Source organism: Herpailurus yagouaroundi, unplaced genomic scaffold (genome assembly GCF_014898765.1).
Source record: "Herpailurus yagouaroundi ecotype Mexico unplaced genomic scaffold, PumYag 140, whole genome shotgun sequence".
NCBI lineage: Eukaryota > Metazoa > Chordata > Mammalia > Carnivora > Felidae > Herpailurus > Herpailurus yagouaroundi.
This window is the reverse complement of record NW_024412395.1, coordinates 13,023,224-13,048,892: the sequence shown is the minus strand read 5'-3', so window position 1 is coordinate 13,048,892 and position 25,669 is coordinate 13,023,224. Positions and strand designations below refer to the sequence as shown.

The 25,669-nt window shown below is 37.5% G+C and overlaps 1 long non-coding RNA gene across 1 annotated transcript in view; it reads left to right on the top strand.

Moving 5' to 3' along the window:
- Positions 1–566: 566 nt before the first annotated feature.
- LOC121030455 (uncharacterized) overlaps positions 567–25,669 on the top strand; it is a 51,672-nt gene continuing 26,569 nt past the window's right edge. Inside the window, exon 1 of the long non-coding RNA XR_005790206.1 lies at positions 567–663. This is a non-coding gene — a long non-coding RNA (uncharacterized LOC121030455). The remainder of the gene's footprint in view (positions 664–25,669) is intronic.

Genomic DNA, 25,669 nt, shown 5'->3' with positions numbered 1-25,669 from the left:
AATGTTTTATTTATTTTGAGAGAGAGCATGAGTTGGGGAGGATCAGAGTGAGAGGGAGAGTGAGAGAACCCCAAGCAGGCTCCACACTGCTTGAACTCACAAACTGCTTGAACTGCTCAAACTCACCAACCTAAGATCATGTCCTGAGCCAAAATCAAGAGTAAGATGCTTGACTGACTGAGCCACCCAAGTGCATGCCCCTGCCCACTTTTAATTGGATTATGTGGCTTTTTTGGTTTTGAGTTGGATGAGTTCTTTTTATATTTTAGATATTAACCCCTTAGTGGATATGTCATTTGCAAATATCTTCTCTCATTCAGTAGATTGTCTTGTTGCTTTGTGGATGGTTTCCTTCACTGTACAAAAACGTTTCTATTTTGGCATAATTTTATTTCAGAATTTTTGTGTGATTCTCCCTACCCCCCCCATGACACCTGTAGTAGCTGCAACAGCTTTTCTCCTCCACTTAGCAAAGCCTACTGTCATTGATTAACTCAGTCACTATCTTGTCTGTTAACTATGCATAGCTAATCTCATGACCACCCCATTTCTCTACAGTGCAGGAAAGGTAGTCTGAAAGCTCCATCACTATGAACTATCACCCAGGTCTTGCCTCGGCTGATCTGAGCTGGGCTTTACATTGGTCTGTGATTATCCAAAAAGGTAGGTAAGGTCCGTTTCCATCTTCCCTGAATCTATAATCTCCCATTGAAGTATGTTGGGGTTCAGTAAAGATATGTACATGCATATTCTGTGTGATTGGGGGAAATTACAAAAAGGTTACTCTTCATTTTAACCAACCTTCCCAGGTATCATTCCTGATGTTTCTCCATCAGTGAGCTTTGCAGCTGGAGCTCAGCACAAATGTGTCTTTAGCCACTATTCATTCTCACTGTTAGTCGTGCCACTCCTTACATGCACAATCTTGTCTTTGAAAGCACTGGTCTATTCTTTATAGCTCGTTTTTGGGTGCAAGGGATAACCAGCAATTCACAAATAGATCGCACTGCTTAACACTTTGCCTCAACACGCTTCCAAAGTGTTGCTTGTGCCATTATCCCATGGAAGTTTCCCGTGGAAAATTGCCCAGGCATCGGGAGCCATCCGTGTCTTCCCTACACACATGCACTGTAGATAGGCCTTTCTTCTGGTTGTAACGTCATCTCCTCCATCTCCTCCTCATTGATAGAGCCTCAAGTTTAAAACCTCATACCCTGCTGATGTGACATGTGGTATGTTGGTGCTGAATGCTGCCTGGGTCATGGTGTTAAAACAAGATTTCATGTTTCAGCATTTCCACCTGAGTAAATGACAGTTTCAGGATGCATTAGGTGATCTTGGAACACTGACTTGGGGGGTTGTGCTATTAACACCATATTCTTTTCTGTCCTTGCCAGCAGTAAGATGCCCCTGCTGGCAACTGCATTGTTAAAACCCAAGCCTTTTTAGCCAAATTCTTTCCATAGATCAAGCCAACAGAAAGCCCTACCTCTGTTTAGTTTCTGCTCAGCTCAAACTTTTTGCTGCAGTCTGAGAGACAGGAAGTCACAGGCTTTCAAAATGCTCTAGATATATATACGGTTACCAATCTTTGACATGCAAAACTGTTAAAAATCTCAGCACTTACACCCTGGGGAAGTGCTACTAGACTGGAAGGCATGAAGTCATTGAGAATTCACAACTCATTTCTCTGAAATGCCAAGAACAAGGCTGTTAAAGCTCAGAAAGCACAGAGGCAGGCCCTCCGAGGAGAAGGGGGTGCAAGAAAGCTCAACATGCAAGCTCGGAGACATGAACCTGGTGGTGCCATTTCAGCCTCCACCCAGGCAGAAAGATACGCGCCACACGATCATGTTCTACCTCACTGCCCACAGTCCATCATCAGACTGTGTTGCCTGATAGATGCAGACTGACACCGGGTATTTAAACGTAAATATTTATCTGTGTTTGCTTGCCTCATAATTCTTGAGGAGAAAAGGACACATCTTTATCGTAAAAGGTGCAAAAACAAAACAAAACAAAACAAACAAACACAAACATTAACAAATACAATGAAACAAACTGGAAAGCTTAACCCACATTTCTTCTAGTCAAGTTGCCGAGCCCTGGAAGTCTCCATTGATGGAATTTTTCCTTCATGTTATTACCCCCCCATTGTTTTCTCATTCATTTCTGGAATATTGCAAGCACTTCCTAATTTCTCTTTCTCCAGCTCTTTGGGCCATCAGCTGCAAAAACCTGTGGATAGTCTATCCAAATACTGCTGTTACAATGCTGCTGTCCTGTACACACACTTGAAATTATTTCCTTGTTTTTAGGGATAATGTCCAGGCTCCATTTTTAAAATTTCTACTTTCCCAACTGCCACTCACTTTTTAGTTGCATCATTTAAAAGTCTATATCTATTGTTTCCTCATTTCTTTACATATTTGATTCTATACCTCACTTTCCCCCATCTACTCTTGGTTTCTCCCCTTTCAGAATTGTCTCACTTTCCATTTTTATCTCCATTAAATCACACAAACAATGAAGGCTAAATTAAAACTGTAATGAGATATCAGCACATTACCGCTAGAAAACTAAAATTAAATACACTGAACATATTGTGTATTGGCTAGAATGTAGCACCAGCTAAACTCTTCATACTCTGTTGGTGGATGTAAAATAGTCCAACCACTTTGGAAAACAGTGAAGAAGTTTCTTAAGAAATTAAACATATGCTTTCTGTAAAACCCAGCCATTGCACCTCTAAGTATTTATCCAAGAAAAATGAAATGAAATGCCTATGCACACAGTTTTACGTGAATGGTCATGCCAACTTTAATTGTAATAGCCCCAAATTGGAAACAACCCAAATATCCATCAATGGATAAATGAATGAACAAATGCTGGTATGTCCATGGCAGCCTGGAGATTACAAATGAATTACTGGTGCACGCAAAAGCCTGGATGAATCTCAAAATAATCATGTCACAAGAAAGAAGTTAATCCTATCAAAAAGTATATGCTCTATAATTCTATTTATATAAATTATTAGAAAATTAAAATGAACCTATACTGAGAGAAAGAAGATCAGTATTACCTGGAGAATGGGAGATAGAAATTGATGATGAGGGATTGGAGGGAGAAATTCCAAAAGGACTCAAGGAAACTTTGGGGGTAAATGTATATGTTTATTATCTTTATTGTAGTTGTGGTTTTACAGGTATTTATGTATGTCAAAACTCATTAAAATGTGTATTTGAATATATGTGATTTATTGTAAATTTGAAAAATCAGTTAAAATTAGCACTAGGAACAATCATCTTCTTATCTATAACTCAGAAACTTAACTGGTCTACTGAATAGAAGACTAGTGAGAGAATAAGACACAGAGTTCAGACAGCCTTTCAAGTAAGTTAAACATTTTAGGCTCATGAACCTATGAAGGCTGAAGGTCCACACATAGGGAATCTCTCCTAACAACCTAGGAAACAAACTAGATGGAATGATATGTTGCTGGCATTAGGGACCAGTACAGAATGGTTTTAGTAGTGTCTTTGGCTAACAGCCAGTGCTAGAGAAAAGACAAGTCCTGACAGCGAGGGCAGAGAATAGTTGCAGGAGTCCTAGCTCACCCAGCCAGACTTGGAGCCAGGTGGTGCTGGACTGGTTGCCAGTCTTTTAGGACCACAATAGTGCACTGGGCCACTTCACAAACTGTGTCTAGGCTGCTTTATCCAAGACTAGAGGGCCTTAAAGTTAGTTCATAATGGGGGCTTGTCCTTATCATCTTGGATAGGAGGCTTATTGGCAGGCTTTACTCTTAGAGAATGGACCACTTAGAACCCCTTCAGATCTTTGAGGGGCTTCTCCTGTCATCATTGACAAAATGCTATGTTATACAGCCTGAAAAATATGATATCAGACAGCAAGATTGGAAAGTCTTGAATCTATGTGGACATGTAGGCAAGCTTGAGGGCTTGTGGGAACTTCCCTTCCACGTACCCCACAAATCTACCTTTACAAATCTTGCACACTTAAAATTCTATGTCCATCCTGAAGCTTTTCCAGACCAGTCTTCTCTGACATTTTCCATATATTACTGCATTTTGTTTTGAGCCTTTTAATCTCAACTATAAACCTTGAAAGTGATTTCTTCCTCCTTTGAACTCCCCAAACTTATATTATCTGTATTATTCTTATGTGCCTTCATTATATTTGTCTTACTGTGCTGTTTAGATGGGGAGACTGTCTTTTATTGACAACCAGGCAAGTAGACTGTAAGTTTGAATGAGGTTGTGATTGTAGCCTTACAGGACATGTGTCCCCAAATGCATATTATAGAGTGGAGTCACATGTTATTCCCTGTTACTAGGATGAGATGAAAAAAGAAGAGAAAAAAATGGGATAACAGAGGAAATGCAAAAAGAGAAATTTTGTATCTGGTATTGATGACTATAAATTTTATTACATACAATTTCTAAATTTCTCTTTGTTCTCCCAAGATCTCTTAATTAGATGTTGATATTGTCTGGGATTTTTATTTCAACCATATAATCATAAGTCAAACAGTAAATGAAAATGTATTAATTGTGTGAAATCTATTATACATTTAATATGTGTCAAACCACTATTTTGAATCACTTTGTAATCTCTTAACCAGAAAACATATCAAAGGTGCCTTTTTCTGTCTGACTGTTTTCTTGTATAATACCCCAGCCACACATGGGAAAGGAAAAAGCCGCATATCTATTTTTATAATTCCTTCCTTCCTTGCTTCTTTCTTTCCTATTGTCTGCTTGCCTGCCTTTCTTCTTCCTCCCCTCCTCTCTTTCTGCATCCCTATTTCATTCCTCCATTTTTTTTCTTTCATCCATGTTATGGGTTGACTTTTGTGCCTCCAAAAATATATCTTCAATTCCTAACCCCTGGCACCTCAGAATGGGGCCTTATTTGGAAAAGGGGTCACTGCACATGCAATTTAGTCAAGATGAAGTTAGACTGAAGTAGGATGAGCCTCTAATCCAATATGGCTGGTGTCCTGATAGGAAGAAAAGACAGAGACACAGGGGGATGATGGCCATGGGAAGATCAAGGAAGAGATTAGAATGATGCTACCACAGCCAAGGGATGTCAGGGCCACCAAAAGGAAGGGGCATGGAAAGATCCTCCTCTAATGGCTTTGGGGAGAGCATGGCCCTCCTAACACCTTGATTTCAAACTTCTAGTTCCAGGACTGTGAGGGAATAAATATTCCCAGCCAACCAGTTTGTGGTGCTTTGTTACTTAGGGTAGCTTACGGAGATGAATGTAATCCATTCTGAATGCCCACATTTTATCTTCCTTGCTTTCCCTTCTCCTTCTCCTCCACCAATCTTTTACCCCCCCCCCTCAATTTAATTCCATTGTTTTCCGTGCAACCCTTTATCTTCTCAATTTATTTTTTTGACATAAAAGCTACAGTTATTTGGAAATAGTATTGCTCTCTGGGAACCAGATGAGGAAACCAACCTACAGTGGCCTGGAATAAAGAAATGCAAACCATCCACCTTCTGGGAATAGAATAGTTCCTGTGACTCCATGTCTTGATGGCATAATAGTGTTGCACCATATGCATTTCACTTCTGAATATCACTCTCCGTGAAGGGGAGAGGAAGCAAAAGAGAAAATGAATGGCCCAGGAACCAGCTCTAGACCCTCTCTGCTGTACTCTAGGAGCCCTGAAGAATATTATCTAAGACAGTTACCCATAGACCAGACAGCCTCTGTAGAAGTCCAGGTTTATGACAGATAAGTTCCAGCACACTGTTGGAACAACAACAAAAAAATGAGTTTTGATATATTGAAGAGGTTAAAAAGAATAATTTCACTTAACCTGTACTACCCCCTTCCAAGGTAGCATAGCTAGTGCCAAGAGGATTTCTCAGCCTGTGATTTCTCCTTCCAGGGAAAATAAGAGCATATGACTAAACTCCTGGATTTACCAGTGGTTCAGAACACTACAAAAGAGGTCCATTTATCTCCTGCACCATCCTGAGTTATGAGCTGCATAACTAGTGGGTGGGAAGAGGCTGGAAGACTGGCAGATAGAACTCTTGGAGGGCACTAAAGAGATGTGGATCATATTAACTGCTTCACAGCCTCCATCAAGAAGCCCACCCATGAGCATTTGGAGATGCCTTGCCCATAGATCCCCTCAACTGGTCCATAGGCTCCACTGCTCTACACACCTCACCATCCTCCACACTATGGCTGGTTTCCTATGCATTCTCCCAATGGCACCGAGAATGAACTTTGCAGACAGCTAATGAGCATGTATAGAAAACTGATACAAAGCTGTGGGCCAGGTAAAAACCACAAACTTGAATTCTGGCTTCCCTTGTGGGAAAGGAAAAGGGAGGCTGTTTGCACACGGCCTGGTGCATAGCATGATTAAGAGAAGGCACACAAGCTAAAGAATTCTGCCACAAGAGAAGAAAGAAGCATGGAGAAGGAATAGCTGAAGAAGGTCTGAGAAAGCCTCAGAATCTCTAGCAGGACTAATAGAAATCAGTAAAAACTAGAGGAGGTGATTGTTACTTCAAATGGAAACACAGCAAGACAAAACTCAACGAACTTGGAGAATCAAGGAAACCTGATAACACCAAAGGATCACAATCACCTTCTAGTAACCAGTCTCAAAGACATGGAGATCTGTGATTCACCCAATAAATAATCAAAACAGCCATTATAAGGAAGCCCAATGAGCTACAGGAAGACACACAAAGACAATTAAATGAAATCAGGAAAATAATACATGGGCAAAATGAAAAGCCTAACAAAGAGATAGAAATCATAAAAAAGAACTAAGTGGAAATTCTGGAGCTGAGGAATAGTATGGATGGAATGAAAAATATAATAGTATCAACAGCAGAATGGATCAAGCAGAAAATGTGTGTGAATTAGAAGGCAGGACATTTGAAATGATCCAGTCAGAGAAGAACAAAGAAAAAGACTCTAAAAGAGGGAAGAAAGCCCACATGATCTATGAGATACCATCAAAAGAAACAATCTGCACATTATTGGAATCCTAGATGGAGAGCAGAAGGAGAAGGGGGCAGAAAGCTTATTGAAAGAAATTATGGCTCAGAACTTCCCGAATCTGGGGAGACAATGGATGTCCAAGCATATGACATTCATATTCAATAAGCAAACACAACTTAAAGAAATCTTCTCCAAGACCAAAAAAACAAAAACAAAAACAAAAACAAAAACAAAAAAACTATCAAAAGTCAAAGACTAAGAAGGAATTTTAAAAGTAACCAAAGGGGGAAAAAGCTTGTAATTTACAAGAGAACTCCCATAAGGCCATCAGCAGATTCCTCAGCAGTGACCTTATATGCCAAGAGAGAGTAAGATGATACATCCAAAGTGCTGAAAGAAAAACTGCACCAAATACTCTATGAGGCAAAGTTGTCCTTGGGAACAATTACAATGGTCAGATTGTCTCTCTCCTTGGACTCTCATTCTCCCACACAACATAGCCCCTCCTGAGGTCACTATAACTTACGTTGGATTTGTATTAGACATTTGGAATCCAGCTTTTCTCTTGGACTGTCTTTGGTTTCATTTCCTTGGCAAATACAAGGCACAGTTTGGGGTAGAAGTGGGAGGAAAGCGGTGAAATAGAGCAATTCTTGTGGTCTGCTTTGATCTGAGCCTGCTTCAGCTGAATGAGGCTTAGACAAAGAAACCTTCCATGTTGTCCTGGCCAATTTACTAGAATTCTTCATTAGCATTTGAAACCATTGTCCTGCTAAAGAGCAAACAAAACCTTCACTATAATTTGCCTTGGGTGTCTTGTTTTCTTCATATATCTATGATGGGGATTCTACACCAAAATGTGATGATGGGAAAGGTGAGAGATTTTTGGACCCATGGCTAATAAATAATTTTACCTTCATCTCACACAGATTTGAGGAAGGTATTTATCCAATAGAATTTTAAACAATCTAGCCTTATTGGAAAAACCTTTCTTATTTTGGAGAGGGGATTGCCTGAAATTCTGGAGTACTCTGCTTAAAGTGGCGATGCCATCACTGTTTTGAAATATATGCATCTTTTTATTTTCATCTTTTTATTATTAAGATATTTTCCTTGAAATTATTACTTCATTCCCAGTGTCATTCTGCATAGCAGGGAGTGACAGAGCTGGCTGTATAGATCATATAGTGCTTTAATAGGTATTTTTTTATTTTAAATGTAGGAAGTTTGTTTATGATTTGGCTTTTGACTCCGCTTGATGTCAGGCAGGTAAAGAGTGCAATGATCATGGCTTTGCAAGTATTGTAGTTCATGTCTATTCAAATGGCTTCAAATGTGCCCCTCTGGCATCTTTGGATATAAAGGACTTTTGTCTGACTCCAACCAGGAAGTGTCACTATCCTTTTCTGGAAAAAGCACAATCTCCAGATAAGAGAGGAGTCAACAGGACGATCTAACCACCCTGGTGCACCCCACAATGTGACGTGAATCGGGGAGGATCTTGGCTAGTGTGAGAATGTTTGAAGTTAGTGTTAATGTGACTTGTGATTGCTTATTTTCAACAGCTCTGACATCTGATGAAAAGAAAAAAGAAACATAAGCAACACTTACAATAATTCAATAATTGTTATTCCTTCTCCACATTGAGGGGACTTTGCAATTTAGAAATTTTATTTTATAGTAAATAAAAGAATCAATATCATAAGACAGATGGTGTTTAATAGAGTGAATTATATTCATAGGGGAGATTTAATCCTTTATGTCATTTAATTAAAAAATTACTTTATGTAATGAGACCACTGCTCTACCAATATTTAGCCATTTCCTAAACAATTTTCAAGCAGAGAAATAGTCATAGGAATTTATTTTGGCCAACCTATTTAACTTCTATTTGCAACTTATGAAGGGAGGTTAAAGACATGTGTTTAAGTTTATAGATTTCTAACTGACTTATCCAATCCAAGTCTTCTGTTTTTCTGGAATTTATGTAGTTAAAAAACAAATAGGAACTAATTGTGAGTGCACAGGTAACCTAAATGCTTCCTAATGATCAAGGAATAGGTGGATGTTACACTTGTAATAACAGTGCCGATGCCCATGAAATTCCTTAAAAATCTTCTCAAATTCACTTCTGTATCTAAAAGTCTGGGGTCCAATTAAATGTACTAGGTATGTGACAATAATTGCAAGCAATAACAAAATTTTACCCCCTGAGTTGCTAAGTTAATGAGAGCAAAGAGTGATGGGTGGAAATGTGCAGAGAGAAAAGTGGGCTGAAATTTAACTGTCAGTGTGCCCAACAGGAAAGCCATGTCAAAGAAGGAAGGAAGTCAGATTCTTTCAGAGCTGACACGGTGAGGGAACTTCCAAGGCTGCTTCATTTGCAAAGTCAAAGCTGTTTAGTTTCTATTCAGGAATGACAGGATGAAAGGCAGCAACATTCTCTTGTTGCCCTTCACCTTCAAATCAGACACACTTACATTTCAAGTTAAAATGTGCAAATCAGCTTGTGTCCCTGGCCACACATAGTTTAGTATCCATACATTAAATGGAAGGCTGGTTAATTTCACATGCCACTATCTGTGGTTTTCTTTTCATTCTGGCAATTAATGCTGGAATCGTTAGTGACACTTGCCTAGAACACCGCCCCCCTTTTATCGCTTTGAAGGTTTTTTTTCCTATCACTTACTAATGGGGACAAGGGAAAAACAGGATGTAAGACAATTTATCCTGCCAGAAATCAGGTTATAATGCATGGAGTCTCTTTCCAAAGAATATTTCTATAAATAGAAGTCATGAAGTTCTGTCATAAAATAACCAAAGCCTTTGGAAACCCAGTAAATAGGTTATATAGAGCTGTCCTCCAAAGTACCACTGTAGTCCTTGAAAATGTCAAATTCACTCTGTGTCAGCATTTCCTAGCATACCTACATGCAGAATAACTTCCAGAGAGTAAAGTATGGAAAATAAATATTTAGCATCCCTAGCTGCTTCTGAAATTGTCTACATGAGTCTGCCCAAATTACTGAATACCCTACAAGCATTCTTCTCATGTGTTTTTACAGCATGATTTAGAAGCCTTGTACAGCAATAATCACTGGCCTGGATTTGAAAGTGACTAGCTATAGAAGTTGTTTTGTACAATGTCTGTAATAGGTTAATTAAAGGACTATTCAACATAATTGAGGTCTCCTGGGCTCTAAATAGTTCTTCTATTCTGTAAATCACTTCTGTCCATTATTGAAGACTCAATGTGAAGAGTCTTGAGGAGTAATGCAATGGTTTTAACGTGAGGCAGATCTGGATTATGTAATCTTAGGCAGTCAATTTATTTTCTCCTCCTTTCAGTTCCTTTATCAGCAAAATGGATATATATATATATATATATATATATATATATATATATATATACATACATACACACTTCATTGTCACTGCAAGTATTAAGTAACATCTTCGGTATAGATTATAGATTGTCATTCATATGGCATATGTTCATTACATGGTAATTTTCTTGTTTCTTGAATATACTTGTATCTGTGTAGGTATGTTCATGGTAAGCAATTGAAATAAAAGATTTATAACCTCACAAATAAACTAGCTGGCTTTCAGAAAGATACCACCCTGGAAAATTTGTAAGAGCCCAGCTATAAACTTTGAAAGGCCAGAGGCATGAGCTTCCCAAGGAACCAGAGGTGGAGTATTTCAGTCTCAGAGCACAAATGTGAGCAAAGGATCTATGTGTAATTGCAATAGAATAGCTCCTCTGTCCAGTGACACCTCCCCTCTGGGAACTTTGTGTGGGACTATGATATATGCTTATGGGGATGTTTGGTTTTGGTTGTGTTAATGCACAGATCTCTGATCTGAATATTTTAACACTATTTTCTGGCAGCTGTTGAGAACATATCCATATGAACATGGAACCCGAGATGGGCATTCCCATAATAAGGATTCACGCTGACCCCCTGGACCAGGGCTCTCTTTCCTAAAGTGTGTATAAATGGATTGTGTGGCTTTCCTTTTTCTAGCCATGTTTCTGTTTTTTTCTTGTTGGATTAACCTATGTTGGATACAATACTCTTAGGACAGCTCTTGTATCTTTATAAAGACATTGTCTGTATCATCATGTCTTTTTTTTCCCCCTTTAAGTTTGCTACTCTGATGGTGTTCTGATTATTCATTGTGATGTAATTTGATTTTCCCTGTCAATTAGCGAATGGAGTATCTTTTCATATATTTATAAGCCATTTAAATACCTTGCTTTGTAAAAGGGCCTTTTATATCACCATGGTTTGATGCACTTGATTGATGTCTATGGAAGTGACTCTATTCCAAAAGTATTTAAAGCAATGTCAAAATATACAGTGTTGGGACTCCTGGGTGGCTCAGTCGGTTAAGCATCCAATTTCGACTCAGGTCACGATCTAACAGTTGGTAGGTTCAAGCTCCGAGTCGGGCTCTGTGCTCACGGCCTGGAGCCTGCTTCAGATTCTGTGTCTCCCTCTCTCTCTGCCTCTCCCCCACTTACTCTCTGTCTCTCTGTCTCTCAAAAATAAATAAACTTTAAGAAATTAAAACATATATATATATGCAGTGTCATGTAACAAACACAAAATAAAGCCAAGTGGGTGGAGAACTTAAAGGCCAAATAAGCACAGATTATGACATGAAACTGGAAGTAAGTTTAACAAATTAAATATGAATGTTAAGGTTCAGTGTACCATATAAAAACAGACCATAATTCAGATCTGGATTCCAGCAACCAGAGCAAAGTGGAACACCATATCAGCACATGATTCGGAATCTACAACATAAAAGACAGCCACCTACTGTTCAGAAAAACAGTGTCTTCTAGAACTGGGATTTGGAAACATTTCTCTGTTAGAGCAGAGAATGGAAATAGGCTGGGTTTCACATACAGATTTATCAGGGTTGGTTTTAGTGAACACTATTTTACAAACTTTTGAATTAAATATTATTTACATATATATTAATTTAATTATTTGAATATTAATTAAATATTATTTACATATGTATTAATTCAATAAACTCTATACCACATATAGGGCTTGAACGTATGACCCTGAGATCAAGAGTTGCATGCTATAACAACTGAGCCAGCCAGGCCCCCCTAATTATCAATATTTTAACATCAAGATACTTACATACCAAATTCTGGGCTCCAGATTTCTGTTCACAAATCAAAACAGACACAGCGTGCCTTTGTGCCTGTAGGTAGCTGAGTGCCATTCCTTGGAGAGAACATGTGTCCTCCATTTTACCAGGGCTCCCATCAATGCCTGGTGTCAGATGCCATTCATCATCATTCTTCTGCTCATTCCATTTATTTTGTATTTAGTGATTTTCTGCCACTTTACCCAGCCCATTTACCTCATTTCTGCTTCCAGCTGGTCCCTGTAGGCATCTAAGTTTGTATTCCTCAAGGAGTAGATCAGATGTATATGCCATCAGTTAAGCCTTTAGAAATGTTATTTCTCAAAGAAACAATACGCTATGAGATCATCAACTTCTTATTTTGTTGCTAAGCCTGAAAGGAAAACACAGAAAATCCCAAGAGGCTGATGATCTGAAATTTATGTATGCTTGTCTTGGCATATGTTACCTAAGTAGTTTTTGAAAACGCTATGCCTTCCAAATTGTTTTCTGTGTTTGTTAATTGTGAAATTCAAATGCAAACATCAAAATGATGCACAGGCAAAGAAGAATGGCATTAATAATATAGAGAAATCCATCTGGGATTATTTTTTCAAAGATGATTGATAACCCACACAGTGCTCACAGGAATAACTGAAACTTGATCAGATTCCACAGAGTGTTCCAGAAACTATACTTTTAGATTAATAGGAATTATGTAGTTGTTTTGTTGTATTTTTAAAGTAACTGTTTCACTTAAATTGCATTTAAAAGTATGCAAAAGTATATAGCTGAATGAATTTTTGCAAGTAAATACATTGATGTAACCTTCATCACTGAGACCAAACATAGGTTACCAGATCCCCAAATCCTCCCCTGTCCCCACTGCTCATCATTAGCTCACTCTTCTCATTCCCACACCAAAGATTACCACTCTTGTGACTTTTATTTCCATAAGTTCATTTTGACTTTTAATTTTATATAAATAAAATCATATAGTATGTAACTTTATGTAAGACTTCATTAGTTCATATGGTGATTGGAGCATTAATTCATGTTTTATGCTAACAATAATATGTACTTTCTTTTTTTAATGTTTATTTATTTATTTTGAGAATGAGACAGCAGAAGCAGGGGAGGAGCAGAGAGAGGGAGAGAGAGAGTATCCCAAGTAGGCTCCATGCTGTCAGCACAGAGCCCGATGTGGGGTTCTATCTCATGAAGCATGAGATCATGACCTGAGCCGAAATCAAGAGTTGACCACTCAACAGACTGTGCCACTCAGGTGCCTCAGTAATATATACTTTCTTATTGCTATATACTATTCCATTAAATAGACTGCAATTTACTTATATATTCTATTACAGATGGACATGTGAGTTATTTCCAGTTTTCACTATTACCAATTGGGCTTCTATGGATATATTGTATGACTTTTGCTGTACATATTTATATATTTCTGTCATATGAGAGGAAATACTAGATAATAGAGTGTGTTTATACTCTTCTTTAGAGGATACAGACACATAATGTTCCAGAATGATTGAACCAATTTAAATTACCACCAGCAATGTAGGAAAGTCCCATGGAGTTACTCAATATCCTCACCATTACTTGCTATTATCCCTTGCTCCACCTTCCCACCTCCACAAATAAACCTACTGAGATTTTCACTAGGATTACATTAAATCTAAGAATAAGTTCATCGAGAATTGACAGCTTTATAATATTGTGTCCTCTGATCAGTAAATATCTTTACATTACTTCAAGTCTGTAATTTTTAAATTATTTTTGTTTTTTTATTTTTATTTTTCAGTATAGATTTTATTCTTGGTGTTTCATATTTTTGATAGAACACTAAATACTATACTCTAATTTTTATCTTCTGCTTCATTCTGATATATATTTAAATATTTTCATATTTTTATAAATATGCATCCAACTACTTTGTCAGACTCTCGTATTAATTCTAGTCCCTTTTTTCAAAGGTTCTTTTGAATTTTATATACTCCCAGTCAGGTTGGATACAAAGGGGGGAGGGCGGATTTTAATTTCTTCCTCTCTAAAGCTTACTTTTTTTTATTTTATTTTATTTTATTTTATTTTATTTATTTTATTTTATTTTATTTTATTTTATTTTATTTTATTTGTCTACTACACTGGCTAAGGCACAATGTTGAGTAGGAATAATGATAGTGGGTCTTTGTGTATAGTTCCTTTTTTTATAAGTGTATTTATTTATTTTGAGAGAGAGAGACAGGCAGAGGGAGCAGGGGAGGGGCAGAGAAAGAGGGAGAGGGAGAATCCCAAGCAAGCTCTGCACTGTCAGCATGGAGCCTGACATGGGGCTTGAATCCACAAACCGTGAGATCATGACCTGAGCCAAAACCAAGAGTTGGACACTTAACCAACTGAACCACTCAGGTACTCCCTCCTTGTGTAGTTCTTGATCATGGGGGGAAGACTCAGTATTAACCATTAAAGAAAATATTTGCTGTAGGTTTGTTAGTATATAACCTTTATCAGACTAAGGAAGTTGTTTCCTATAAATGGCTTGTCAACATGATAAATGTCAAATTTTATCTCCTTTTTTAAAATCTGGAGATAGTGGTGGCTTTAATCTTCTATTTTCACTAATGCAAAATAGTGCATTCAAAAATTTTCATTATTAGCTCATTCTTCCATTATGATTTTATATTGCCTTTTCTCTGAGCAGAGGAGAAAATCTTTGTTATCTAGGGTTAGGCAAAGATTTCTTAAAACCATATTCCAAAAACACAACCCATGCAAGAATAAATTGGATTTCATCAAACTTAAAATATTTTGTTCTTTGAAAGGTACTATTAAGAAAATGAAAAGATGAGCTGCTGATTAGTAGAAAATATTTGCAATTCATGTCTCTAATAAAAGAAGTATCTAGAATATATTAAAAGTGTAACATATTAAAGTATCTAGAATATATTAAAATCTCTCAAAATTTCTTAAAGTCTTTGCCTTGTTATAATTCCAGTATCTGGATCATCTATGGGTTCTATTTTAGTCAACTGGTCTTGACCACTGGCATATTTGGTAATTTTCATGGAATTCAAGCAGTTGTGTCTATAAACTTGCAATGATTCTATATGATGTTATCTTCCTTTGGAGAGGATTTATTTTCGCTTGCTGGGCAGTTATGGTAGAAACAGTTAACCCAAAATTTAGACAGTTTTGAGAAAGTTTAAACCCTTTCTGAAAGTTTAAAACATTTTTAGTTTGCCCTCTTTCCTATGGTGTGGATTTGCAGTAGTTGCAAATCAAAGTCTGGAATATTGATCAGGTCTCCTCATTCTTGGTTAGCCCTGAACTCTCGTTATTTTTCACTCTAGTGACATGAGAGTACCAAAGTGCTACTTATATTTTTAGTTTCTAATCTGCCAGTTGGCCTCTAGCCCTATCATCATTCACAGGTTAAAAATCAGCAAATATCTCAAATGTAAAAGTGGTAAAGAATGTTGGACTTACCTCAGTGTATTTCTTTTCTCTCTGGGATGTTGGTCCTTCAAATTCTGGATGTGTTGATTCTGAATCTTGTATCTTCAAGATATAAGGTTTTGCAAAATTCATTTTAAATAGCTTTTATAGTTGTTGAAAGTAAGGATATCGGTCTGATAGAAACTATTCTGTCATTAATGGATGTGGATGTCTGTCTTCTAGGTTGTTTAATAATACAAAGCCATTAAATATGAGAAAGAAAGTGGCATACAATTTTCTCCAAAGAGTTCTGAGCAATTTATAGAATCCATATCATCAATCTTTACCATATCCTTGTCAACACTAGTAACTCATTAACTATCCAAAGGTCACCCAACAAACCCGTCAGAAGTCCAGAAATAGAAACTGAACATCCAGCTCAATCCCCAGAGCCACATAGACTATTGATGCCTGATATAAAAATTACATCCTCATTCAGGAAGTACTAAGTAATTCCATCAGTGACCTATCTGTCATTTTCTCAGCACCATATCTTCTGTGGAAGAAGGAAAGGAAGAAATGAAAGTATTTTGGTCTTAGATTTTCAGTAAGAGGGGTGACTAGTGTTATTTAATTTTTTTTCAATTTTATGAAGTATTTTTTTTCTAGTCATGATAATAAAAGTAAAAGGGCAAAGATTCCTCTGGTTTCTGATTGTCTTGTCCAGAAAGTTGGATAAAGTGAAAACCTGATTTTATAGTAGTTCTATCCTAGGCTAAAAGTGAGGAAGGAACAAATATGTAATTCTAACATGTCACAGAGATAACCTATGAGTAGCCTATTCAGTTATTCATTCAATGAGTATTTATTTAATATATGCTATATGAATCACTTATTTTAGGGACAGGGATATAGCACTGCATGTAACATAGAGGTTGCTAAAGGCTTAAAACATAAATTCTTGTGGAGAAGAGGGATAGTAAATCAATATATAATGTATATGTCAAGAAGTAAGAAATTCTATGAAAAAAAAAGAGAACAGGGTATAGAGAAGAGTTGGAATGCCATTTTAGATTAGGTGAAGAGGGAAGATTCTTCTGAAAAAGTGACTTTTAAACAATGGTCTTAATGAAGTCAGAGTTGTGAAAAAAACATGTATATTTCTGTAGAAGCACTTTCCAGGCAGAGGGAATATAAAGTAAAAAGCCTCTAAAGCAGGAAGTTTCTTAGAATGTTTGAGGAAGAACAAGCAAGATTGTGGCTGGAGTATACCAAGTGGAAATGAAACGTTAAGAAAGTAAAAGGCAAGATCAAGTGTGGAGTTTTAGGTCATGGTAAGGGCTTGAGTTTATTGTAAGTATAATGAGAAGCCATTGGCTGGGGTGGCTCAGTAGGTTAAGCATACGGGTCTTGGTTTTCGGCTCAGGTCATGATCTCACGGTTGGTGGGTTTGAGCCCTGCAATTGGGCTTTGTTCTGACAGTGTGGAGCCTACTTGGGATTCTCTCTCTCCCTTTCTCTCTGCACATCCCCTGCTCACTCTCTCTCTCTCAAAATAAATAACTAAACTTCAAAACAAAAAAAAAACAACAAAAAAGAACTTATTGGCTGGCTAGTTAAGGTGAGAAGCATAAAATATAAAGGGGTTAGAGCAGAAGCAAGGGAACCAATTAGAAGACACTAATTAAAGTGGGTGATAATAATGGCTTCCACTAAGATGGTGGGAGAGAAAGAAGTGAGACATGGAGAGATTCCAAATAGATTTTGAGGATGGAATTGGCCAATTTGCTGATGGATTTGATGTAAGAAAAAAGTGAGAAGTTGAGGACAGTTCCAAGGTTTTTATACAAACAAATGGGTGAATAATGGTGCCATTTATGAGAGGAGGGACACTGGAAGAAGGGCAGAACTAGGGGAAGAAATCATGATCATCTTTATCCCAAATTCATCATTAGCTTGGAGCTTATTAATATAAAATATAAATGACAAAGGATAAAACTCCTACTGCCTATTGATTTACTTCCCATCCTGTGCTATTTCTTCTCTGAGAATCTAAGTAATCAGTGAGATCAAGTAGAGATCTAAAAGAAAATAGGAAATCAAAAGGAATCAAAAGGAAAGAAGAAAAGACAAGTCATTGGATGAGATAGGCAATGATATTCTTAGCCAGAACAAAATGTAAGCTTAATTAAAATCAAAGGCGCACTGTCCAGAATGGTGTAATATATTGAGAAATAAAAATTTCAAGTTGTTCAACCAGTGCTCAGTTGTTTTTTTTTTTAAATTTTTTTTTCAACGTTTATTTATTTTTGCGACAGAGAGAGACAGAGCATGAACGGGGGAGGGGCAGAGAGAGAGGGAGACACAGAATCGGAAACAGGCTCCAGGCTCTGAGCCATCAGCCCAGAGCCCGACGCGGGGCTCGAACTCACAGACCGTGAGATCGTGACCTGGCTGAAGTCGGACGCTTAACCGACTGCGCCACCCAGGCGCCCCAACCAGTGCTCAGTTTTCTATAGGCTCCAGATCTGTTTTATTTTTAATTTTATTTATTTATTTATTTATTTATTTATTTATTTATTTATTTATTTATTTATTTTTATTTTATTTTGTTTTTAGAGAGAGAGAGAGTGAGAGCGGTAGAGAAAGAGAATCTTGAGCAGGCTCCATGCTCAGCAAAGAGCCCAACACTGGCCTCAATACCATGACCCTGGGATGATGACCTGAGCCAAAATCAAGAGTCTTATGTTCAACTGTCTGAGAGACCCAGGCACCCTAGATCTGTTTTTATTTATTTTTTTTTTAATTTTTTTTCAACGTTTATTTATTTTTGGGACAGAGAGAGACAGAGCATGAACGGGGGAGGGGCAGAGAGAGAGGGAGACACAGAATCGGAAACAGGCTCCAGGCTCCGAGCCATCAGCCCAGAGCCTGACGCGGGGCTCGAACTCACGGACCGCGAGATCGTGACCTGGCTGAAGTCGGACGCTTAACCGACTGCGCCACCCAGGCGCCCCTAGATCTGTTTTTAAATAAATGCAAATAACAACTCATTCTCATTCTCATATATTTTTTCTTATCTTCCCCATCTCAAAGCTTATGAGGCCAGAGGCTGAGAGAAAGAACCAAGATGAGTATAAGGACACTGTTTAATTTCCACTTATTAACCCTTTTGAGTCCTAACACCAAATATTGTAATGGTCCATGTGTAGTTGATTATAAAAATGTCTCTACTGTAATTTATTATTTCCACACTAGTGGATCATTATCATCTGCCATTATTATGGGAGCATACTCATGAGTCAGTCATGGGTAAGTCAGCAAGGATGCCAAGTCTGTTAACAGTATAACCAACTCTACAAGATTCAATTCAATTCTGTTCTATTCTGTTCTCTCACAGTCCTCTCCTTTTCTTTGGCAACTCCTTCAGGCAGTGTAACTCTGGAGAACTCCAAGGGGGAAAAATATTTAAAAAGTATCCAATTGACCACAGTTGTCATGTTGCGTCTTCATAAAAAGATGCGATTTCATCTTCCCAATAGTTAATTGTGAGGATGTTCACTAAATATATTGAATCTCGTGTGCTGTTCCTAGACTGAAATATTAAAATTTTAATAGCTTCCCATGCATTCTCAAATATGAGCATGTTACACACTTCTATTTCCTTTGAAAGAGCTTGCAATCTCTGAGCAATAATCTGCCATCTAATTTACATTTTTATAATGTGTCACAGATAGGAAAATATTCTCCCTCCAGCCTGCATATCTTTCTCTTCTGAATTGTTTTTTTTTTTTTTTTTTTTTTTTTTTTTTTTTTTTTTTTTTTTTTTGTACTGCAAAAGGAGCTACAGATTTCATAAAATAATTGGGGCCAAACAGAAGACCTTATGCAATTTCTATAGAAGACCTGATTGTACCACCTGAGAATTTTGAGGCATATTTCTATCATAAAATGTCTTATATTCGGTCAGAAATATTCATTAACTTCGTTCATTCATTCTGCTAACCTGATGAACATAAAAGTCTTTTTAAACACCTGTGTGTATATTTGCCACGTTTTTCTACATACCCACTGTTCTTTTGTAAATATGATACATATCATGGTAATATTACTGAACAAAACCACCAAAGACCATTTGCCCCCCAAAATTGCTAAAACTTTCCATTCTCTATTTTTATTAAATATTTTCAATCCCTTTTAATGGTCTATCTAGAATATAACCTGCATTTCAAAATTACATTATAATCCAAATATCAAAAGAAGGTAAAATGATGATAATTCCATCTAGTTTATTGATGGATGAGAAAGAGTTAATTAACCAGCCCTGGAAAAAAAAATGTGTTTATTAACAGTGCACCAGGAAAAAAAGTCTGAAAACATAGGATGGATGAGCCTATATTATTTAATGTCCTAATCAATACTAATAAGACTATTGAGATTCTTTAAAAAGCAAAACCAAAAATCCAAAAGTTTGCAAGCTAAAATAACATGTATTTCCTGGGAAAAATGGAAGATTCTTGCCTTAGTAAGCTAGACCTTGACCATCTTCCTGTTCGATAATGTGTCCTCTTTTATATACAAGTTCCTGGAAAGAGTAAATAAGAAAGCTTGGAACAGAAAATCTTAGGCTCTTCCATCCCCCAGATAACCTAGGATAAGAATATGGAAAAAAAATTATATATATATTTTTAAATGTAACAGAAGGTTATGAAAAATCTGCATGCATGCTATGTTGTGACATTTCCCTTGGAGATTTAGAAGCATCCTAAGAAAGGAACATTTAAATCATCTTGGTTTTCTAAAAGGATATGTAGTATATGGTCATCCACTTAGATCTGGTGATAGACTCCTTTTTTTCTCTGTTCCTAAAAAACAAGATGGGTGCTAAGTCTGCTCAGATATTTTAAGCATTTAAAGAAGGTTGGCGATCTTGGGTGGCTCTTGATCTTGGCTTGGGTCATGATCTCATGGTTTGTGAAACTGAGCCCCATTTTGGGCTCCATGCTGACAGCACAGAGCCTGCTTGGGTTTCTCTCTCTCCCTGACTCCTTCTCTATCCCCACACACTGTCTCTCTCAATAAATACATAAATAAACATTTTTTAAAAAATAAAGAAAGTGGAGGCTTTACAGAGGTATTGAATATAGACAATACTTGTTATGACTTAATGACTAGGAAATAAAGAGACATTTTAAATCCTCTTTCAACTGACCTCTTTACATTGATGAAAGTTTCATTTAATGCTTTACTGAAAAAATGTATTAATTGAATTAGAATCTGGCAAGGAAAAAGAGTCTCTCTTGATCATTGACCAAGATGATCTCACTGCCTTTGTGATATTTTTAAATTTTGTTTTACTAACATAAACTTGCTGAATAATGGCTCGCCTACAAAAGACCTCAGTAAAAGAACTAGAACTATTAATTTACATAGACAAATTAAGATGTATAAATCGAAAGTTAGAAGTTATGCCCACCATTTGACTCCATGGGATTTCCTATCAAAGATTTCAGCTTTGGTGGAAATACATACCATTAAACAACAACAACAACAACAACAAACAACAAATTAGGCCAACATTAGGGCAATATAACTGCCAGTTCACCATTGGTTTATCATGTTCATTTTTCTTTCATTTCCTAAAATCTTAGCATTGACAAGTAGATTCTCATATCATAATTACATGTAGCCTTTTCTGTCCCGTAAAATTGTCAGTGCTATGCTTTGGTTATGGGTAAAGTTTAGGTATTCTTAGTGTAGTCATTAATTTGACAAATATATGGAAAAAGAAGACAAGTAAAATGACTGGCACAGGTCTGAACCAAAACAATCACCACATTGACCAAAATAATGTTGAGAATGGAATTATTGGATCATGTTTACCACTTTGGGGGAGACAGCTGATGGATCTAGATTCTTCTTATGGGTATGCAAGGAACTGTGGACTTGCTTTGGTACAAAATTCATGGGTTGAGGTCTAGGTCTTAAAAACGATGCTACTTCACAACATATATTGCAAGTCAATTCACTTCATGCCTTCCTTCCTAGATCTGAAGGCAATGTGAGCAAACTAACATCCCTAACGTTTCTACCTTCCAGTGGCTTTTTCCACATTCAAGGTTGCCCTTGGAATCCATTTTCACCTGCATGCATACTTTGTGCAGTGATTCATCAATCCTCAAGGACTGGCCACTCCATGGATTTGATGACATGGACTCAGGATGAGGCCCAAGTGAGGCTGAAATCCGCTGAATATGAGCCTTAGAAGGCCTGCCTTTATTTTCATATAGCACCTAACTGTCCTTTCATTTGGTATTCACTGTTACCAACAGTTGGTATTCACTGTTACCTACAATTTTCACAGGTTTATTTCTCCAACCGGTGTTGATTTCTTTTTCTTCTTTAATTTATTAATTTCAAGAGACAGCAAGCAGGTGAGGGACAGAGGAGAGAAGGAGAGACAGAAAGATCCCAAGTAGGCTCCACACTGCCAGCACGGGGCTGGAACTCATGAACCATTTTCTGTCTGTGATCCTCTATTCTGTGGTTGTGTGAACTCATCCTTCTGCACGTTGCACTGGAGTACTCTCCTCTGGTCTCCTAGAAACTCCTCAGTCCCTTTGGAAAGCATGGAGGATGGAAAGCAGGTAAGGAGAGCACAAGAGTTCCCATGCTGTTAGGAATCACCTCACACAGTGGGAAGATGAATACAGTACTCCCATTTTGTTAAGGAAGAAGTAGACATTCATAAATATTACATAGCTTACTCAAAAGAGCTACAAACGGGTAGGTAGGTGGCTCAATTACAGTTTGAAGTGTTGTTTGATTCCTAAGTCTGTGACTGGTCACATTTTCTCATGATTTTGAGCTCTATATAAATTTTCGAAGATCATCTCACCGAGGGCTGGTAATTGGAATTGGGTGTAAAAGTAATAAAGGTTTCTCACTGATGCTCCAGGTTTGAACAGAACTGGCTCTCCACTTGGATGTATCAGCCTACAAGCTCTAATTTGAGAGCCAGCAAAGGCATCATATGGTTTCTTGGTGTCTTTTCTCACCTGCATCCCTACTTCTTTGGAAACAGACATATGGCGCTATTCCTTCTATACATGTGGGCTGTAACCCAGGCTAAGGGGAGCTAAGCATCATATTCCATCTCCCCGACCATGTTGATTGGTCCCCAGACGAGCTCCTGAGCCAAGCCTATCTAATTAGAATCCTCCTTTGGGACATTTTTGCTGGAGTGTTATACAAATACCTCTCCTGTCTCTTGGGTCATAGAATTCCAACTGGCTTTATTCCCTGGTTTATGGCAAAACCCTTCAGCTTTAAAAGCAATGTATGCCATTTTAAAAACAATTAAAGCAGCATGAAAGAGAGTATAACTGCTGGTTCATCATGGGAATGCAGCAGAGGTGAGAAAGTAGGAGAGAGGGAAACAAGGAAAGAGCCATAGGAGAGAAAGGAGAGAGAAAATGAGCTAATAACTTTGGTTCCCTGGATTTAGTCATCCTTAGAGTTCCTGATGGGGTTCTTGATATGCTATTTTTCTGTATCCAAAGATTTGTAATATGCACACCACCCCAAATAATTATGCTATCACCAATAAACTCTGTTGAAGGAACTGAAAGCTAAGATATAATCTAAGAATGTATTACATTATTTGAAAGGGTCAAACACGAACTCATTATGACATGTAGCATTTCTGTAGAATATTGGAAAAAACACTTGTCTCAGTGTCCAACACTTCAGTTCTGACACAAACTCTGCCAGTGATGTTCTGCCTTCCTTTGTGCTTCAGTTTGGCTTAGTGAGGTCTTCAAGCCATTCCTAACTTCATTAAATTCTTTGTACCAATCGTATTCTGAAGTTGTTCCTTAGATTTTAGGGACAAGTAGTAGTAAGGCATAATGAGGCATAGAGTTAGGTGGTTCTTCTCGTTTACTTTTACTGTAAATACTCTTCAGTCTCCTAGAAAACTCATAGAGACACAAAAACTCAGGATTATTCTGCTTTTCCTTGTATTCATCATATCCTGATTATTAGGGTGCACTGAGCACTGGTTCTCTCCACTTTATTTTAAGTTTATTTATTTATTTATTTATTTATTTATTTATTTATTTATTGAGAGAGAGAGAGAGAGAGAGAGAGAGAGAGAGAGAGAGAGAGAGAATCCTAAGCAGGCTCCATGCTGTCAGCACAGAGTCTGAGAGGAGATGGATCCCACAAACCTTGAGATCATGACCTGAGCTGAAACCAGGAGTCTGACACCTAACTGACTGAGTCACCCTGGTTCTCTTCAGTTTAGACAGGAAACAGAGATAGCCACACCAAAAAGCTATTACCCTGCTTTACCAGGATGGAAAACAGGTAACATCTTAAGAATTGGATTTGTTATCTGTAAAGGGGATGCTTGGTGTAAATCTAAAGCAATCTTTTATTTATGTTGTGGTTTACTCTAAGGAAGATATTCACCAGGTTTTCTTCTTTTTCACCCAGCATAGAAATGGAGAAACTGTCATTGTATCAAGCAGAATTTGAAGATTGGCATTCTTAGACCCTCATGAAAGTAAGAGTATTTGATTCTGAATCAGACACTCACAGAAACCATGGAATTTCACATTTTAATAATGACTACAAAAATACCATTACGATTGTTTTGTGCTTCTCTTTATGGAACACTTTAACACAAATTCTTACATAATTCTAATAAGCAAACCCAGGAAATGGGCATTATTTTCCCTACCTTAAACAGTGGGATTAATTGGTTGTATTATCTCTACTGTGATAGAGATTTTAATTCAGGCTAAAATTCTGGTTCCAAATCCGGTTAGGGATGTGGGAGACTTTTGGGAGATGGTAGTCTGCGCATATACAGGCTTCTCTCCAGCTCCGATCCATGGGAGTTAAATAGCTACTTAGCACTTGGACTTACAGGGTAGATGCCTTAGCTCCTTCCAATTCAGTAGGAAGTAGGCTTGCAGCAAAAGCTTCACCTGGACACTTGCAACAAATGCAGATTCCCCAGTCTCATCCCAATCTGTGAATCAGAGTCTGCATTATAGAAAGAGTCTTACAAGATTTGTTTGCAACGTTTTAGAAGCTGATTGCAGACAGTGAAATCGAAGCTACAGGTCTTGGAGAGCCTGGAGACAGCATCAGCACCTTTCTTTTCCCATGACAAGGAACAGAAAATTGCTCATCCTGAAAAGTGCTTGACCTTGGAGATTATTGATCATGGGGGGAGCTTGGCCCCCATGAAACTGAGAGGAAATGAAAACGTTGAACTGATTCCTTTTTACCTTAAATTTTGCAAGCTTGAAATGCCATGGTAGCATAAGACACATTCCTGGTATTTGGACAGGGTATTTACACACTGGCTGTCACTCCCAGCTGGTCCACAGAAGTTGGAAACCATGGTGCTATTCACCACTTGTGATACTTCCTCCATCGACAACACTCTAAAGGTGGGCATGAGCCCCAGTGAAGAGCCAAGGAAAATAATACTCTTAAGAGATTTTTTGGCCCTCGACCCAATGGACCCCAGCAGCCAAATACAGTCAAAACAGGTCCCAAATGAAATAGAGAGGTGTGTGTCAGGGACCATGCTAGGTGCACAAGAAAGGAATCAGCAAGTTGAACAAAAAATCTGAAAAGAACACCTTAGCGCTTCAAAAGAAAGATCAGCAGCATGCTATATTCTAAATATGAAATATAATTTTTAAGTGTATTAAGACTTTGTTAACTGATTTCTGAGGAAACTAGTGGTAAGATCCAAAATCTGACATCTCCCTTGTCATAAAAGGATCAGTCTTCTTACCATTTTGTCTTATGCATTGGTGATTGTTTTGGTCTAAATTATCCTTTTTGAAATTCCAATATTTGTGTAAACAAATTTCTGAATAGCCCTATTGTAGAGTTTGTCATTCATTTATGTCTCTGATAAAAGATAAATTTGACATCCCACTGTTTATAATTTTGAAATGCTTTTTCTCTCTTTATAGTTAAAGACTGACATTTCTCTCCATGCTGTTACTTTGGATGAGAATATTAGAAAA